The following is a 6527-nucleotide window of genomic DNA, read 5'->3' as shown; positions in this document are numbered from 1 at the left end:
TCTGTATGTTCGAGGCCAGGCTGGACCGACAGCCTCCAAAACAATACAGAGAAACCCTGTCTCGTAAAAACCAAAAAAAAAAAAAAAATTGACCAAAACAGCTCGGGAAGGAAAGAGCATATTTCAGTGTACACCTCGCCTCAACGGCCCATCATCAAGGGAAGCCAGGGCAGGAGCTCAAGGCAGGAACTCAGAGGGAGTAACTGAGCAGAGAGCACGATGGAAGGCCACTTACTTACTGGCTTGCTCCCAGGTTACCTTTCAGCCTCCTTCCAGGCACAGCTGGGCTCACCTGCCTGAGAGGGTACCACCATAGTGGGCGGGGCTCTCCTTCATCACCAATCAAGACAATGCTCCACAGGCATGCCCATGGACAAGTCTTCATTTAAGACTCCCTCTCCCCAGGTTTGTGTTCAGATGACAGCCGAAGCCTACTGACAGAGTCCCTTCGAGAAAGCCAGGCTCAGCATCCATTCAGAGCTGAGAACAGAACCCAGACACTCATTGGGCGTGTTGTGTCCAATGAGTTTTTGCATTTAAGATTTCTCTAGGGAAATTTCCTTCAGCTGTCATCTGATCGATATTTCTGAGGTTTGAAGTCATTCCCTGGGAAGAAAGAACTCCAGTGCTTGGTCAAGGATGCTGTTATGTTTGTTTTAGTTTGACGGCTGGCAGCAATTTGTGAGAGCATTCTGAGAATCAGAGGTGTGAACCTGGTGTCCTGTCCTCTCTGGCCGCTGATTCTTCTGGATGTCCTGCATAGGGGACAAATGGCTTTGAGGCTGCTAAGATTCTTTTTTTATTTACCCCTACTCAACATCCCCACCCCAGGAAAACCTGATGGCTCCTCATTCTGGCATGCTGGTATTAACGTGCCTGTATGCTTTCATAACCTTGCAAAGTCTCCTGGGGTCCTTTGCTGTCCTGTGTGTTCCAGATTGCTGCCACTAGGGGCTGCTGTGGTCAGGGTAGAGAGCCCAAAGCAGAGCTGTTTTCAAAGAGGGGAAGAGAGGAAGACAAAGCTAAGATCATTTCATGACTGATGCTGTGACTTAGGACTTGGGTAATGTACTTGGCCCCTGGCCTCATCAGATAAGTCCATGGCTCACTCTGCCACAGTGGCTCCAACAGAAGGTCCCCTCCGTCTGACCTGCAGGTCTTGTGTTGACAGGTACAGGCAACGTCATACAGATGATGCAAGCTGTGCTTGGTACTTCATCTCCAAACCAAGACTCAGGGAGAAAGAGCTCTTCCTCTGGGGCAACTCTCCAAAGGATGTAGATGGAACACTGATTCCTGGTGATGGACCTTGGGTAATAAGCATGGGAGAGGACAAAGGAGAGTGAGAAGGCTAGGTGTGGTCAGTGTGTTTCTGAGTTTGGAATTCTCCCTTAGACTAATATTAACAGACAGGACTTGCTTAACTTACCGGAGCATTTATTTAGCACCTATTGTGTGCAGGATGTGTTATTCAACTTCAACAGTACTCTGTAAGATCTCCTTGGAGAAGCAGGATTGGACAGTGGGGGGGAGGCAGGGAAGACCTGAGGGGTTTTGAAAGCAGGGCTAGGAAGAGCTAACAAAGCAAGACAAGCTTGAAAATGGGAGCTATTTAATGTACCAGGAAATAGAAACTGGATGGGGGCAATACTGGGTTAAAGGGTAAGGGGCAATGCTTTCTTTATTTCCCGTGGCTTAGAGACATGAAAGCAGAAAATGGATCCTGCCAAAGACTGACTTTCCCGGGGATGCTGAAAGGCCACAATAGCGTTGTTATTATTTTTGTCATTCTTATCTTGGGCAGTGTTTGTTTAGGGAGAGCAATTGACCACAAAGGACATGCATTAGTGCTTATCAAGTTAGCCCTTTGCAATCTCAAAAAAATAGCAAAACAAAACAAGACAAAAATTACTTTTGCTAGTTGAAAATAGACCCGAAAGGAACAGCATTAACTACAGAGTCCCTGTGCCATAGACTTCAGTACAGACTTGGGCACTCCTGCAATTTAGCCCTTCAGCATTCTGCAGTGGGTCTGTGATTTTTGTGAGGCAAAGTCCAGGCAGGATTTCTGCCCACAATGTCTATGGTCCACCCCTGGGAGCAGGAAACTCTACAGGGGAAGAAAGATAGCTTGGAATCAGTCCCCAAGTCCTTGTGCATCCAAAAAGCCTTTGGTATCGACCTTGGACCCCCAGGATTTCAAGACACAGAGCCGGTCAGCACCTGTGTTGTGAGGGATGAACAGTCTGGGAAAGGTTTTCTGTTCTCGGATGCCCAAGTGTATGGAAGTTTCTCCTTCTCTCCCCTCCAATGCTCTCTATTGCCATAGGGGAAGTCATATACGAGGGGCTGGACCACCATTTAGAACAGGAGATGCCCAGCTAATCCAGTGCTCACCTCCATTCCTGTGAACAGATACTCATCCATGTGAACAGATATCCACTGTGTCCAGAGCTCTTGACCCAGTGGTCTCTGGCAAGGAAGGGCTGCATCCTGTCTTACGGCTGTGGCCCAAGGTTAGGAAAGGAGAGTGTGGTGAGTTTCTGATGGGCCTGGCAGAAATGAAGGTAATCCAAAAAGGTTTGTGTCTTCCACTTGACTGTCTGACTGTTGAAACAATGGACACCCCCATGCCACATGGGTATTTCCCCAGGAATATCAGATCGGGAGAAGGAAAAGGTGCCAGCTAGAGGTGAAACTTGTCTCCCAGAAAGAGACTCTATGCATTTCTAAAAACTTGCCCAACCGCCTTATAACACGAGACTGAAGCCTGGATAAGGATGGGTCAATGGTGGGTAGGACCACATCTTGAGAGGACTGCTTAAGTCGTACATCATTGGCCTTCTGTTAAAACTTTAGTCTCACGTAAGGATCCGAGAAGACAGACTTGAGGGGTTCACTGAATCTCTTTGTCCCCCTTTCTAATGTGGTCACATAGAATAAGTCTCCTTTTTTCCTCTTTCCATTACTAATTTGGCTTTTTTAATTGGCTTGTAGAGGATGAGTGACCCTCAAATTTGATATCTGGCTCTCTAAGGGCCAGAATGTAATTTCCTTGGGGTCTCTTGGAATGCAACCAAGCTGAGTGTCAGAGTGGAAAACCCAGGAATGGGCTGCATGGGAACGGGCAGACTGAAGACTGAATTCTGCTGACACTCATGGCGGGGCTCTATATGTTGTGGATTCTGCATGAGTTATGTATTTTCTGCTTGAAAGCATTTGACGGATTTTAAATCCATGGAACTAAGCAAGTTTGTTGTGGCGAGGGTTTGCACGTGTGTGTGTGTGTGTGTGTGTGTGAGTGTGTGAGTGTGTGTGTGTGTGTGCGCACACACACACACACACACACACACACACACGCATGCACGTGCACGCGCATCCCAGCTGTCGTGCATCCCAGCTGCCAGGGGCACTTCTGACATGAAATCAGATGCATACTTCCTGTCCCAGCACAGAGATCTCCGGATTTACATAAATATAAAGATGAATGTGTAGGTCTGGCAATCACATCCTGCTGGATTTCTCAGTTTTGTGTTTGTCTGTGTGTGGAAGGCTCAGCACTCAAAACCCTTAGATGGAAGTGACCCAAAGTTACTATCGGCCCCAGTCTCTCTAAGGATTGTCACATAAAACTCTCTGCCCAAGAGGTACCCATGAACAATAAGTACCACTAGGAGGTCACAGACAGCATAACCGTCAGATCTCCTGCTGTGGCTTCAAAGTCTTATACCCCAAAGCACAAGTGGGAAACCCAGTCCCCAATACAGCGCATTGGAAAATAGGCCCAGTGTGGTATGACTGGCCACAGGGCCCTCACTCTCAGGAATGGAATGATGCTGATCATAAGAGAGCTTGAGTTTGGAATTGGATTCTGTATCTTCTCTTGCCCACATGATGTCCTCTGCCACTTTACAGTGTAGCTAGAAGGTCCTCACCAGACATAGCCCCTCAAACACGGATTTCCTGTCTTCCAGAACTGTAAGAAATATATTTACGTAGATTTTATAGATTACCCAGTCTGTGGTATTTTGATACAGTAACGCAAAATGGATTAACGCCTCAGATGAACTGGAATCTGCCTTTTACTCAGATCTCCATGTAATCAAAACCGTCTGGGTGTGGCAGCACCAGCCTAAAACCCCAGCACTCAAGAGCTGAAGGCAGGGGGATTGTGAAAGTTCCAGGGTAGTCTTGACTATACAGCAAAACCTTGCTCAAAAAAGAAAACAATTTTCAAATAAATTGAGAGGCATTGTCCTTTGTTCTTGCCACCACTCCCCCAAAAGCCATCCCGAGACTTTACATCCTCATAGCTGACCGAGAGCCTCTGAGGCTGTGTGCTGTGGGAAGCAAGATCCAGAGCTTAACTCATTCACAGCACACATATTTACGGTTTGCCCACTCTGTGTGTGTGTGAAGATGCCGTCCTATGTCTCCTTGCTGCCTTCTCATGCCGCCACGAATGCAGACAGTTTTTAAAATCCCACGACTTCCAAACCCCTTCATCTTGTCTTCCGCTAACCCAAGGCATCAGAGCAATGCTCTCAGTGTTGACTCCCGTGGAACACATATCTTGAACGTTTCTTAAGAGCAGCTGCTTTAGCAAGACTGACTAGTTCTAAAGCAATGTCACAAACTACTAGTTTAGGGGAAGTGTACATCTGTGGTTTGGATGCAATCGTCCAGGCATCTAGCCTAGCACAATCTCGACTCCGGGCTAACTAGCTGATGTCATGGCAGTGGGCAGTTTTTCCCTTTCCTAGATTTCTCCAGCATGAAATGAGGCCATTGGCATACATTAGTAAGTGTCCTCAGCTTCCACGTCTCCTCTGACGCTGGGAAAGGAAGAAGAGGCACTACCACGCCCTCCTCTGGCTCCCACCTCCGTGTCAGTCATGGCTGCTAGCTCTCTAAAGGAGTGCTAACATCCCAGCAGCAACTAGAGCTGCCGCTGCTGTTTGGTTCCCCTGCTGTAACCCTGTCCACTGTGTCTTTCTCAGCTCCGTTTCTGCAAGGAAATTCTTCTTAAAAAGGAGAGAATGAATGGAGCTAAACAAACCCTCTCTCTCCTTTTAGAGGCACTCCTTTGCCACCAGTGTCCGCACCAGGCAACTGTTTTCCTTTCCTCTTAAAACAAGTGAGAAACAGAGAGACAAAGAAAACCCACAGCCTAGGACGGCGGCCCCGCCTCACCCCAGGGTGAGTCAGACTCAGCAGAAGGTAAGCTGGGAGGAAGTGTGACTTACAGAGGCTGAGAACCAGGCCTGCTCCCAGGAGGACTCTGCCAGGAGACTGGCAGCCCAGGATGGATGCCTTCCCCCACGCAGGTCAGCTGCGGTCTTGATGCCCAAACGTTGCCCACACAAGTTCTTTTAATCACCACCTTGCCACAAACAATGAACAGGATGCCAAACTCGTGGTTGGTGAGGAGATGAGTCATGGAAGAGGATGGCGCTGTGGATGAGCTTTGTGCTGGAGAGGTTATCTGGAACTTTCTTCAGTCTTGTGCCTTTTCTCCCAGTCTACGCCAGCTTCGACGAGGGACCCCTCGGGACGGAAACTCTCCCGCTTCATCACTGTCTCAGCTTGGTCCTACTGCTTTAACAAAACGCCACAAACTAGGCAATTTATAAAAGAATCCGGCTGTATTTCTCACTGTCCTGGCAGCCGGCAAACCCAGGACAATAGCACCAGCAAATTAGGTGTCTGGTGAGGGTTCACTCTGTGTTTCTAAGATGGTATCTTTCTGTGTGTGTCCTTCAAGGGGGGATAGAAGCCATGTCCTCACGTAGCAGAAGGAACGAGGGGTCAGGCAGCTTTCCAATTATGAGGATGGGACCCTTGCAGTCTAATAAATCTCCAAAGACTCATCTCTTAAGACTATCACTCAGTTTAGGGGGACAAGTATGTGTGAGCTGTAGCAGCTCACTGCATGGACCAGCTGAGTAAGAGGCTGTCTGCTTTGCACAGGTTGTATGTAGCCCCTTCCAGAGTCTGCTCCAGTCGGGGCTCCCGCTGCACGCCGCAGAAATCACTTTTGGCCTGGATACAAATGTATGAGCAAGGTGGGAGGAGGGAGCTGTCCTGACTCTCAAGAGTGCCACTGTCACCTCGGCTATTGCTGCAATGAATGACTGCTAACCTTGCGCACCTTTGCCTGAAGTACTTTGTCAATATTCAAAGTCCAGGAACAAAGTCCCCATTTCCAGGGCACCCGGTGCCTTCTCTGTAACAAATGATGACCATTTGAAATTATTTTGCAGTAAAGCTACCAAGAGGCAGCTCCCTAACAGTGGGTTCCAGGTAACGTAAGATAATGGATGCCCACCTGCTGCATGGCCTCAGCTTCCATCTTGCAAACAGAAATGGAGAGAAAAAGCAGAAGTCTGAGCTGTTCTGGTTTGTCTGTATTCTTTGTCTTTTCTGGTACTGTCATTTGAATACGCCAGAGGCAGCATCTCATAGGAAATGCTGCATGAGCTCCCACCAGCAACCTGCCATGTCCAAACTCAATGTCTTCTGTGAGG

Source organism: Mesocricetus auratus, unplaced genomic scaffold (assembly GCF_017639785.1).
Source record: "Mesocricetus auratus isolate SY011 unplaced genomic scaffold, BCM_Maur_2.0 Super-Scaffold_100045, whole genome shotgun sequence".
Lineage (NCBI taxonomy): Eukaryota > Metazoa > Chordata > Mammalia > Rodentia > Cricetidae > Mesocricetus > Mesocricetus auratus.
This window is presented reverse-complemented; position numbering follows the sequence as displayed.